Source organism: Chiloscyllium plagiosum, chromosome 8 (genome assembly GCF_004010195.1).
Source record: "Chiloscyllium plagiosum isolate BGI_BamShark_2017 chromosome 8, ASM401019v2, whole genome shotgun sequence".
Taxonomy (NCBI): domain Eukaryota; kingdom Metazoa; phylum Chordata; class Chondrichthyes; order Orectolobiformes; family Hemiscylliidae; genus Chiloscyllium; species Chiloscyllium plagiosum.
In genome coordinates, this window is record NC_057717.1 from 18599289 (window position 1) to 18611661 (window position 12373).

Genomic DNA, 12373 nt, shown 5'->3' on the forward strand with positions numbered 1-12373 from the left:
TGGAAATGGCTGGAATTCAATTGCAGATGAGGCAGCTTGAGCACAGAACGGAAGTAAAACAGTTTGAAATTTGATTTTATGTAGAATTAAAGAAAAGGAGAGGAAGAAGTGAAACAGAAAAAGAAAGAAGAAAAGCAGAAAGAGAGTGAGCTTCAAATTCAAATGTTATCAATTTGAGAGAAAAGTCCACTTAGAAGAGTGACGATGAAGGTAGGCGGTAGGCTGAAGGAGGAGGATAGTGAGGATGAGCAATTCTATGGTAGCCAAAGGCCTGACGGGTACCTGTTTAAATACATTCAGGAATTGTCTACATTTGATGAGAAGGATGTAGAAGCGTTTTTAATTTCATTTGAGAAAGTGGCTAAACAAATGGAGTGGCCACTGACCATGTGGATGTAGTTGATCCAAACAAAGCTGGTAGGTATAAGGAGTGGGGTATTTGCATCCCTATCGGAGGAGGTATCTGACCAGTATGAGGAGAAAGCCATCTGAAGTACATATGACAATTTGCCAGAAGCCAACAGACAGTGTTTCAGGAATCGAAAAAGCGTCCCTGGTTAAACGTATATTGAGTTTGAATGAATCAAACAAAGTAATTTTGAAAGGTGGGTAGGGGTATGAAAAATGAAGCAAACATATGGCACTCTGAGAGAGATTCTTATTTTGGAGGAGTTCAAATATTCACTTCCTGCAGTCGTGAGAACTCGTGTGGAAGAACAGAGAGTTACAATGGCAAGATGTGAAATGGAAATGGCTGATGATTATTAGTTGGCCCATAAATCAATGTTTGGCTTCCGTGAGGGATTGAGAAGAATGTGCGAGATCTTCTTAAAATACATACCTGTGAGAGTAAGGTTTACTGGCATAGGCCAGGAGTACCAGGTAAAGGGTTACAGCATTAAGAGGTACCGAAGCATGTAAATCTTTTAAAGCTGAGACATGAGGAGATATATCATTGAGAAGGAGTATGAGAGAGATGTGACGTGCTCCATTATGTAATGTGTGGTCGGAGTGTCCAGTGAAACCATCAACAGAAATATTTCACAATTGGGAAGGAAGCCTTGAGCCTGGTGTTGGCGTTACAACATCTCAGAATTTAACTTGCAAATAACGTGCCTGAGACAAATCTATATAGGATCATAATGCTGAACCGTTTTTGGAAAAAAAAAGGGAGAAAACTTCCGGTCTGTTCAGATAGAGGTTATTATTGTTGCCATTCAATTATGAAGTTATACAGGTAACGAGATGAGAAACCGTACTTGCTGCCAAATTGTCGCGACTTGGATGAAGAAAGGCAGCGGTATTCTGTGACCAGAGTAAACTGACTGAAATAGAATGGAGTTATGAATGCTTCCATGCTTAGTGTCAATGCAATATATATGCATTGTAGTCTACTAAAAAGTAAGAATAAAGGGTTAAAAATAAAGCCGTCTTTGTATATTGATGATTCATTTTTTTCTCAAATGGGGATTTGTGACGATACTATCACTTTAAAAAGTTTATTTTCTCTTGGATTTTTTTTTTTGAAGAGGGGTCTTAAAGGCTGAGGTCAGGAACCGGCTACTGAAAATGGCTGAAGTAAATAACTGAGGAGGCTTTTAGATTTAATTATAACAGTGGGAACAATAGAAGGGCAGTGGCCAGCTCTCCCAGACCATATCCTCTCGTTTTGATTTTAGCTGTAACGTTCAGAAGCTGCTTGGGATCCCAGAAGCTTGGAAGCTTCGATACATAATCTCTGGATGCTCGTCTCTCTGAAATCGCTCTTGATGTTGTTTCCTCCTTGATTGGAGAACTGCATGTAAGATTCTGTGTTTGAATTTACCCTTTTTCCGAGGGGTATATCTATGGGATGTTCCTGTATTAGCACAGTTAATTAGTTGAAGGCACTGCATCTATTGTTTGAACAAGTGTTCCAATAGAGAAGATTGTGTTTTAATAGAGCGTTTGAATGAATTGTATTTTGCTTAACATCGAGAGGTTTGACCAGTCACAACACATCTGGAACATCCAATTCACATCTACGTTTTAAAAAAGGTAAAATGTTTTGAGGGTGTCTGATCTGTGCCAGAACATTTGTATCTGAGGGGCTTCTGTTCGTGTCCTGTAATTGAAACGTCAGTGGAGGTGCTGGGGATGGTTTTCGGAGCTTGTGCAGTGAGCTGCCCCAGATATTCAGGGATAACCGAGAATTTGGTGAGCTTGGGATCTGTAGTTACAGCATCTAGTCTGTAACATGAACAATAAATGGAGCAGAGGCTGCAGAGACGGAAGATTTGAAACCACGAAGTCAGTGTGTGTGGGGAAAAGGGTCTGCTGGATCCACCCTGTGCTTTTCAGGAACAACTTCCCAAGCTCCACTTAACCCAGGAGCAGAGTGTGAGGGGACTTAGTGAATAAGGAGTTGGTCACAGAGTGGTGTCACCTCCTTTAACACAACCTGCAGCTTCACACCAGGGGAAGGACGGTGCTGACTTTGTCTGCTAGGGTCACAGTTTTATTCAGCTTCTGTGATCCGGAACTTTCCGGGCAGGAGTGGGTGACATATTCATCATCGCCCAGTATCTCACCATCAATGTCACCATTCAGCGACGGTGGATATATATATATATATATATTTATATATATATATATATACACATGGTGGATGAAGTGAATGTTTTCTCCTCAGCAGGGTGTATCCTTGTTTTCCCAAAATAGTGGGATCCCCGATGGTGTACATAGCTCTGTGGCGTCCCCATGTGAATGGGGAGAGGTAGAAGAACTGAAGGAACTCTCAACTCACTAATGTTACAGTGTGCCCATGCACAGGACATAATGTTAGTGAATGCCCACTGTCTTGGCAGCAGCCACAGCCTGTTCATTCAGAAAAAGTCAGCTATTCCCATCGTCCTCAGATCTCCATTTGGAAAGAAAGGATAGAATCTTGGAAAAAGGCCATCCTCTTCGTACATGGCTCCAAGCACGTTCCCCCTCACCACTCCACACCGACAACCAACCACATCATAATGTCCCGTTTGTATTGACAGAATAGGTGCCACGGGGAACATCAGGGAGCAGACCATCAGTCAGATGGATCAACACTTCCCATGTCTGAATGGGCCAGAGTAAAACCTCCAGAACACGCTGTTTTACTAAGCCTTGTAATCCCTCTTCATTACAGGATCATACTGCCTTACAAACTTCCTGAAACAGATTGCAGGTAGTATATTCCGTTATATTCTAGCTGGTAAACTATTATTCATTGATTTATCTGTCCATGTCAATTTGCAGACTCTCCACATTCTCTTGATAACTTAATGTCTTGCCTATATTAGTGTCATCACCAAGCTCAGTAGAAGTACACCTGTTCAACTCCTCCTGATCATTGATATAGATTGTAAAGAGCTGAGGACCCAGCGCTGGTCACAGTGTGACTCCACTGGCTACGTTTTGTCGAACTGATTGAGTCTGATTTTTCTGGATGCCTGCTTCCTGTTTGATAACCAGTCCTCTCCCATTCTTGTGTAGCACAGTCGAAGGGCTGAATAAGAACGAGGAACAATCCAACCCCGCGAGCCTGCTCCGCCATTTAATACAATCATGACTGATGTCATCGTGGCGTCAGTCCCACTTTCTTGCCGCTCTCCTAGCCCATCATTTACTCAATGTTACAGCACCCACTGCACTCCGGAACAGTGAATTACACAGACTCACAACCCTTTGAGGGAAGTAAGTTCTCCTCACTCCTGTTTTAAATCTGCTCAGCCTTAACCTAAAACTACGATCTCTTGTCCTAGATTCCCCAACATGAAGAAATATCCACTCCACACCGACGTTGTCAATCATCTTAAGCATCCTCCAGACCTCAACGAGGTCTCCTCTCATTCTTCTAAACCCAGATGTATCGGCCTGAATTACTCAAACGCTCTTCAAAAGACAAATTCATCTCTGGAATTGATCTAATGGACTTGGTCTGAACTATCTTCATTGTAACTACATCCCTCTGCAGCCAGGGAGATAAAAGTGTACACAGTACACCAGTTACGGTCTCACTAATACCTTGCAGAGTGGCAGCAATTCTTCCCTTCCTTTATACCATATTCGGTTAGAAGTAAATACTGAAATTGCACTTTCTCATTCCCTGCTGTACCTGCATGTGAGTTTTCTGTGGTATGCACATGGACACCAAGATGCCTCTGCACGCAAGCACTCTGAAGTTGCTCTCCATTTGCATAATAAATTCGATTCCTCTGATCGAAATGGATAATCCCATACATATGCACGTTAAAGTTTATCTGCAAGATGTTGGCCCGTTCATATAAACTGTTCATGTCCATGTGTAAATTTTCTACATCTTCATTGCATCAACCTACTTCGCCACCTGTTTTAGTATCAGCTGAACATGTGGCTGTAGTGTTTTCTATCTTCTCATCCAAGTATTACAATAGATGGCAAATAGTCGGGTCATGTGGTCTGAACACTATTGAACCCCAAAAGGTGCCAACCATGAAACGAAACAACTATTCCATCTCTCTGTATTTTATTGGGTCACTAGCCCTCTATCCAAGCGAATGACGTCCTCCCAAACTCATGCCCTCTTATTTTGCACCTTAATCTTTTGTGCAGCGCTTTAATCAAAGCTTTCTCAAATTCCAGATACTTTACGCTTCCAGGATCCCTATCGTCTACTTTGCTTGTCACATAATTAAAGAACTCGAACAAATAAATTCTTTTAAATACCATGCTGATTCTGATGTATTCCATTTTGACTTTGCAAATCTCCTGTTGTTAATTAATTAATAGTGGATTCTCACAATTTCCCTTAGTTTCCAACAGTTTGCTCACTAATTATATTCGTTACTGAAGATGATTATCCTAATTCCTACCCTTTCAGTAACCTCTAATTTCCCTTTCCCGTGTTCCTGTGTAACAGGCACAAAGCTTTAAAAGATCTGCTCCAATCGCTGTGTAAGCGGCATGAATGTCTGAATGGAATAATTCTGTTCCTGGTTTACACACTCGATGGACTGAATGTCCGCATCGTGTTCCTGCATTATAGTCTCAATGGACGAACATCCTGATTTACATATTCAAGACCTGCTTCTCCTCCTTCTGATGATACGTCAGGAGCTTGAAGGCTTGTGAAATCTTCCTGTTGCTTTGTAACTTTTTGAGGAGCTGAAGGGTCACTTCATATTCCTTCATAACAGGCTCATACTGAACAATCACCTCCTGCATCCCTGAAATGGGATCAAGGAAGTGATTGGTCTTCTCGGGTTCCCATGTATCAGATATATGTGTGAGTAAACTCTTCCATTACACAACAAATCTCAAATAATTTTATCCCCTTCTCTAATTCTCATGCTGAATGACTTCTTCCAGTCTCTTCCAATTCCTGTGTTACAGACTTGAGGAGGCTGAATGGGCTTATCCTGTTGCTGTGTAACAGGATACTGGTGCCTCAGTGTTATTGGATCGAGGAGCTGATTGGCCTCCTCCTGTAAATCTATATCATGCTCCATGGGCTGAATAGCCTCATCCTGTTCTGGTGTAACATGGTCGAAAGTTTGAATATCCTTCTGCTGTTGCTGTGTAACAGGCTGGAGAAGTGGAATGGATTCCTCCATTGGCTGTATAATTGTTTTCTGTTGCTGACTCCTTCTGGTGCTCTATGTAAAAATAGGATCATCTTTCACTCTCATAAAATACAATGGGCATTGGATCAACCTTATCACCCTTTCTTTATATTTTAACACCTTAATTGAAGTAATCAGTTGAGGGAACCATCTCTGAGCTTCTTCCAATATAATAATATCCTTTCTTCAGTCAGGAGACTAAATATGTACACACGATTCCAGATGGGATCTCACTAGGATACTCTACAGCAGCACCAACACTTAACCAGCCTGCTGTAAGGTTCCCACCCAGTTTAGAGCAGTCTCAGCTGTCTGCGGAAAATACACACATTGCTGAGAGACCATTCTCCTTCTCTTCTCCACCAGCATAACGGGAGATCTAGTGAAAATACCACGATGACACTTGAGAAGAACGAATAACGTGACGAGATTATTTCAATGTCCACAAAAGCCTCACAAAATGTCTCACCTGAATCTACCATTAATCTCCCCAGCGGTCACATCGCTCAGATTCAACAGAACCTGGTAAGGTGGAGCTTCGAGACAGCAAGGAGAAACAAACATTGATGCAAGTTATATCTCAAAGTGAAAGCTGCAATACAGTGGTTGGGTATATTATAAAACAGGGAAATAAATACGTAGGTTCGTGGGTACTACAGTGATAATGACCAGCTACAAGCTACATCTAAACTGTGTTAACCTATGTGAATGCTAATGCTGGGAAAATGGATTTCATGACCATGTTTGAGATGGTTTCCTTTAACAGTATTTTGAGCACTGAGGTAGAGGTCAGGCAGTTTTCGAATTGATGTTATGTGATCAGAAGAGCTAATTGAAAACACTGCTGTAAAGGAGGTGCTGGGAATATTAATCATAAGGTATTGAATTTTATATGACGTCTGAATACAAACGTTTTTTTTTTAAATTGTGGTCAAAAACCTGAGTCATGTAAGTGATGAATGTATGAGGGGCAAATTAGCTTCAGTGAATTGGAGAAGTACATGAAAAAGATTTACTGGCAGACAGGCAATGGTTGTTGTTTAAATAAACACTATAACATGTACAATATATACATATCCACCACAGGGCAAACAGCCAAAGGGTAAGGTGACTTAACAATAGTTAACAAAAGAAGTTAAAGATTGCATTAGATCAAAGGAAGCAGCTCAGAAAAATGCCAGATATTGTGGCAAGCAATGGATTCAGAAATATCTGGGAGACAGCAAAGGAGGATCACTGAACTGATAAGAAATCCAAAAAGAACAAGGATGCAAAGTAACAAGAAACATAAGGATGACCAAACGCTTCTCTCGATACTTGATGGGAAAGTGAAGGCAAAGACACGTGCAGAATGGTGAATATCCACACAAGATAAATTCATGCAGAGAACTAGGAAATTTAAGAGAAACTAAGCAGTTACTTTCATGTCCATTTTATGAGAGGCAACATTAACTGATGGAGAAATTCAGTATGTGTTCTCCAGTGATTGACAAAATGAAAGGAGATCGCAGTGAAGCTTAGAAAGTTCACACAGAGAGACGGACTGACACAGGGGCATGGAGAATTTCTAGGGATAATCCCAAGATGTTGTCCACGTACATCAATCAGAACAGAATAACCAGGAAACAATTAGGGAAAATTCGAGACCAAGGGAGCACTCTGTGTCTGAAGCTGGAGAACATTGATCGATTGCTACATGAGAGCTCCAGATCTGTTTTACTTGGGAGAAGGAGGATGCATGGACAGAATTCAAATAGATGGATTGGGAAGCTCTTGAACATACTGATACAAGATGAGAGCAGGGATCAGAGGCTTTGGCTGATATAAAATTGGACTGATTGCCAGGTCTGGGTGAGTTGTAACACAGACTGCTATTGGAGACAAAGTACAAAAGGCCCTGAGTCAAATACTTAAGTCGAATCTGGCCAGAGGGAAGTTGGAGATGCCAGATGGCTGGAGGACAACTAATGTGGTCCCACTTTATGGGAAGGGTGGCGGGAATAGACCGGGGAGTTTAGAACAGTCAGTAGTAGATCAGTGTTAGGCCAAGTATTGGAGAAAATAGGAATGGAGAAAATTGATCTTCATTTAGAGAGACAAGGATTGATCAGGGATAGTCAGCATGACATCATCAGGGGAAGCCATTCCAAACGAAATTTATTGTATAGTTTCGAGGATGTTGTTTATATGGTTTTTTTTTCAACAAGGCCATTGACAAATCCAGATATGGGAAACTGATATATTAAAAGTCATGATATCAAGGGTAACTTAATTAGTTACATCAAACATTGTCTTAGTGGCAAGAGACAGAGGGTCGTGGCGGAAGGCTGTTTGTGTGACTGGAGACCAGTGTCTGCTGGTGTACCACAGGGATCAGTGCTCTGCCACTTATTATTTGTGGCATTCATAAATGATCTAGATGTGAATGTGTAGGGGTGTGGACGAGTGTGATAATTAAGTTTGTGTTTGACACAAAGATTGGCCGGGTGGTTGGCAGTGAGGAGGAAGGCCTTATGTTACAGGAAGATACAGATGGAATGGTCAGATGGAAAGTAATCCTGATAAATATGAGGTGATGTACTTTGGAAGAAGGAACCAAAAATAGGGGTATGCAATGAAAGGCAGCACACTGGGAAGCTCAGAGGGTGTTTATCCATAGATCCCTGAATGTGACTGCACAGGTTAACAAGTTAGGGAAAAAGTGAGGACTGCAGATATTTGAGAGAATCACTAAGTGTGGTTCTGGAAATGCAGCCGGTCAGGCAGCATCCAAGGAGCAGGAGAGTCGACGTTTCGAGCATAAGTTGTCATTAAAGAATAATGGCCACATTCCTGATAAAGAGCTTATTCTCAAAACATCGACTTTCCCGCTTCTCGGATGCTGGCTGATCTGCTGTGCTTTCCCAGCAACACACTTTTTGGCTGAGAAGGCAGAGGGAACCGTAGGCACAACCTTCATTCACCAACATATACATCGTCAGAGCTATATAAGTCTATGATTAGGCCAAGACGGAACACTTTGTGTAGTTCTGCGAACATTATTAAAGGAAGGATGTGATTGTAGCGGAGGAATGCAGTGGAGATTCACCAGGATGTTCCCTGGGATGGGGAATATCAACTATGGAGAGAGGCTGGGTAAGCTTGGGTTGTTTACTTTGGAACAGAGAACACTGGGGGAGAGGTGATTCAGAAGAGTAAGATTACGAGGGAAATCTTCAGAAGGATTTTTGGTGAAGTCCCAAGCCCAGTGTGCAAAATCAAATCTTATGGGATTGTGGCGAATATTTGGACATGGTTTCATAACGGGACAGCTGGCAGGAAAGAGTGAGTAAAAGATTTTTTTTTTAATTTTCATTTTATGATCAGGTGTATTTTACAGGATAAATACAACAAAATTCAGGGAAAAGCTTTCACGTGTTGCCACAAAGTGGTGCCATTTTGAATAATTGAAGGAAAATGGAATAAACAGAGGATACAGCTTCAAGAGAGTTGATGGGTTGTGAGCCAGCTCTTCACCATGGACCAGCCCTGCAACCCAATCCCTCATGACAGCTACATCACCATCAATACCAGACCCCAGCAACATTGAAGATACTGATCCTCAGGCACCATCGTTGCCACTGGGCAGATACTCCTCCATCACCGGCTCATTGCCCACTGTGCCAGGCTATTCCAATGTCAGAGGCATGTCTCTTACTGCTAGACCAACCCCACCGTTGTTACCAAGATGGCCTTCCACTATCCGCTTCATCACCACCAGTGGAGGAGCCAATCAGCAAAAAGTCTCCAATCCTCAGACATCACCTTTTGCTGCTGGGCCCTATCTCACTACGATGCCTCTGCTGATGTAGCAGCTGCCAATTCCAGGTCATGTGCTTGCTTCGGAGAAGTAAGTAAGGTCTCACTCTCCTCCTCACTGAGCTCAGCTTGAGGTCCAAACTCTGTGTCCAGCTTGAGGCCAGTAAGTTACAGAGAGAAAGGTGGGGGAGAAAATAAGAAAAAGGAATCAGGTCAGAGTGTACAAGCTCCAGCAAAGGAGCCCTTGGACCGGAAACACTGGAATAAAAGGATCATTTTATTGGAGATGAAGGTTCGTGGAGAATCTCAGGAATATGTTGTTGGGTCCCAGATGTTCGCAAACATCTCAAACATTTTAAGACGGAATCAATTGCTATATAACTCAGTATGCTGTAGGAGAAATGCAATGAGGAGATTCTCGGCCATGATGAGAACGTGAGAGGCTCACTGAGTTGAATGACATACTCCTTCCCCGATGTTTCTGTGCAGTCTGTGGGAAAGCACTGTCCATGTTGTCACAAGCACTCAGGTGTTAGGAAGGAGGTCACTGCAGGGTCGACAGGACTGTGTTTCCCGTTCCATTTACTGATAACGAGGCTGGTTCCGGCTGTTCTGTCGTGTTATCCTTTAAGACCTCGAAGTAGTTTGCAACGATTGAGTGTCTTGCTTGGCTGATTCAGAGACCATTGAAGAGTTTATCACATGGCTGTGTGTCTGGAGTCACTTTGAGGCCAGACCAGGAAAGCACGGGAGATTAACTTCCTGAAAGTACTTTGGGGAAGCAAATTGGTGTTTACAATCGACATTGGCTTCAAGGTCACTGTCACGGGCACCAAATTTTAGATCTCGACATTTTATTAATTGCCTTTAACTTCCACCAGCTGCCAGAGCATTAGCCTGGTCTGGATTCGTAATCCAGTGACATTTCCACAACAGCACCATCTCCACATGGGGACCTATCGGAAACCACACGGAGCGGGTAAATTTTCTGCTGCTTGACAGCTTTGTCAAAAAGAACTCCCAGCAATTTGACTGTCGTGATGGAATTGAGGGGGTGATATTGGTCACACTGTAATTATTTTTCTCTTAAGGGACTTGTCATAGTAATTTTCCACATTGCCAGATAGATGTCAGAATCGGAAATGAAATGGAACAGCTTCCCCAGGGACAGAGCTTGTATGTCACATAGAGCGAATCAAATCTATGAATCTGTGAGCACCCTGACGAGGTGAGTTGAATCATAAACTCAACACTTCTGGCTGAGTATAGTGTAGATACGAATCCTTCTCTATTGTACTGATGTGCAGGGCTGTTCCATTATTTAGGATGGGGACATGTTTATGACCCTGCCCTGCAGTGAGTTGATTAATCCATTTATGACTGGGTGTGGCAGGACTGCTGAGTTTCGATCTGATGTGTTAGTCTTGGGATCATTGCGCCTTCTCTATCAGATGTTAGTTCTGCTGTTTGGAATGTGACCAGTCAAGTGTGGTATCTTTAACGGGTTGTCATCAGTTTTAGGTACACATGATTCTGACCCTGGCATGTTTACCCACACACGTCACTGAACCATAGATCAGCTTGATGGTTATGGTAGAGAGTGGGATTATACGGGGCACAAAGTTACAGATAATAGTTAAATATAATTCTGCTTCTGCTGATTCTGTGGTGTACAGCACCACATGGAATACACGGTTTGAGCTGCAATATCTCCAATACAGTTCTATTACCTGTTGCCCAGTTCACACCGAGACCCATTCACCCATCATCCATGTACTCAGTGACCTACTCTGGTTTCTAATGTGGTACACGTCCAATTTTATATTTTCAGCCACTGATTGTTTCTTCATGGTGTCCCACTTACAGCTTGTCTCATTTCTCAACACACTTTAATATATTCATTTGAATCCTTTTCCTTCCATTATGTGCTACCTTCTGTGTTTAGAGTGAAAACATCGCCCTCTGTTTCTCTCCCTGACTCAGAGTAAGTGCTCTGTAGTGTCAGTGGTGCCAGCCTTACGTAGTTTCAGAACCAATGAATTTGTGCAACTGGTGTTATCATTCACTACCCGGGATATGGACTCCAGGTTGGACAGGGGGTTTGAGCAACGTTGACACACATCTTTGAAACGTGTTGATAAACAGAAATTACTGGGGAAGTTAAGCAGGTCTGGCTGCATCTGTGGCGTGAAAATAGAGTTAATCATTGGTTCCAGTGATCGTTCTTCAAGGCTCACAGATTCCTCTTTTGTTCTGGTTTCAGATTTCCAGTAGCAACAGTTAGTTGTTTTATTGAAAATGTGTTTTGTTCATTTCTGGAGAAGCACGGTAGATCTGCAGCCTCTACAGAGACAGAGAAAAAGTGTTAGCGTTTCAAGTCCAGTGTGACACTTCTTCAGAACAGAAAAAGGGTGGAAAAAGGGCTTTTAAATCCCTTGCCAGAGATAGTGGAAGGCTGACGGAAAACAGATGGTGTGCACGCGTAATGCCACTGACATATGGACTTTTGTTTGAGGTAAAAGAGAATCGAATGTAAAATGAGTACACATTAGATTGTAAAGGTGGGAATTGGGTTCGTTAATTGAGTGCAAGACAAACGGTTCACATACAGGGCAAGTCCATTGGGAGAACAGGAGAAGGAATGTATGAAGATTTGAGAACAGCCATAATGGCGTCAGGCTGTGAAGTTATGGAATTGAGTATTAACTGATACAGGCTGTAACGTACCAAAGTGAAATGTGAGGTGTTACTCGAGCCTGGGTTGTGGTTATTTGGAATATTGCAGCTTCCCAGGACTGAAATGTTAGCATGAGAGCAAGGTAGGTTATTGAAATGGGAAACAATGGGAGGGTCAGGGCTCTGCCTTCAGACAGAATGGGAGTGTTCCTCAATGCAGTCTCTGTTTGCTCTCCCCAATTTAAAGGAGACTGAGTTGTGAGTAGCAATGACAGGAGGCT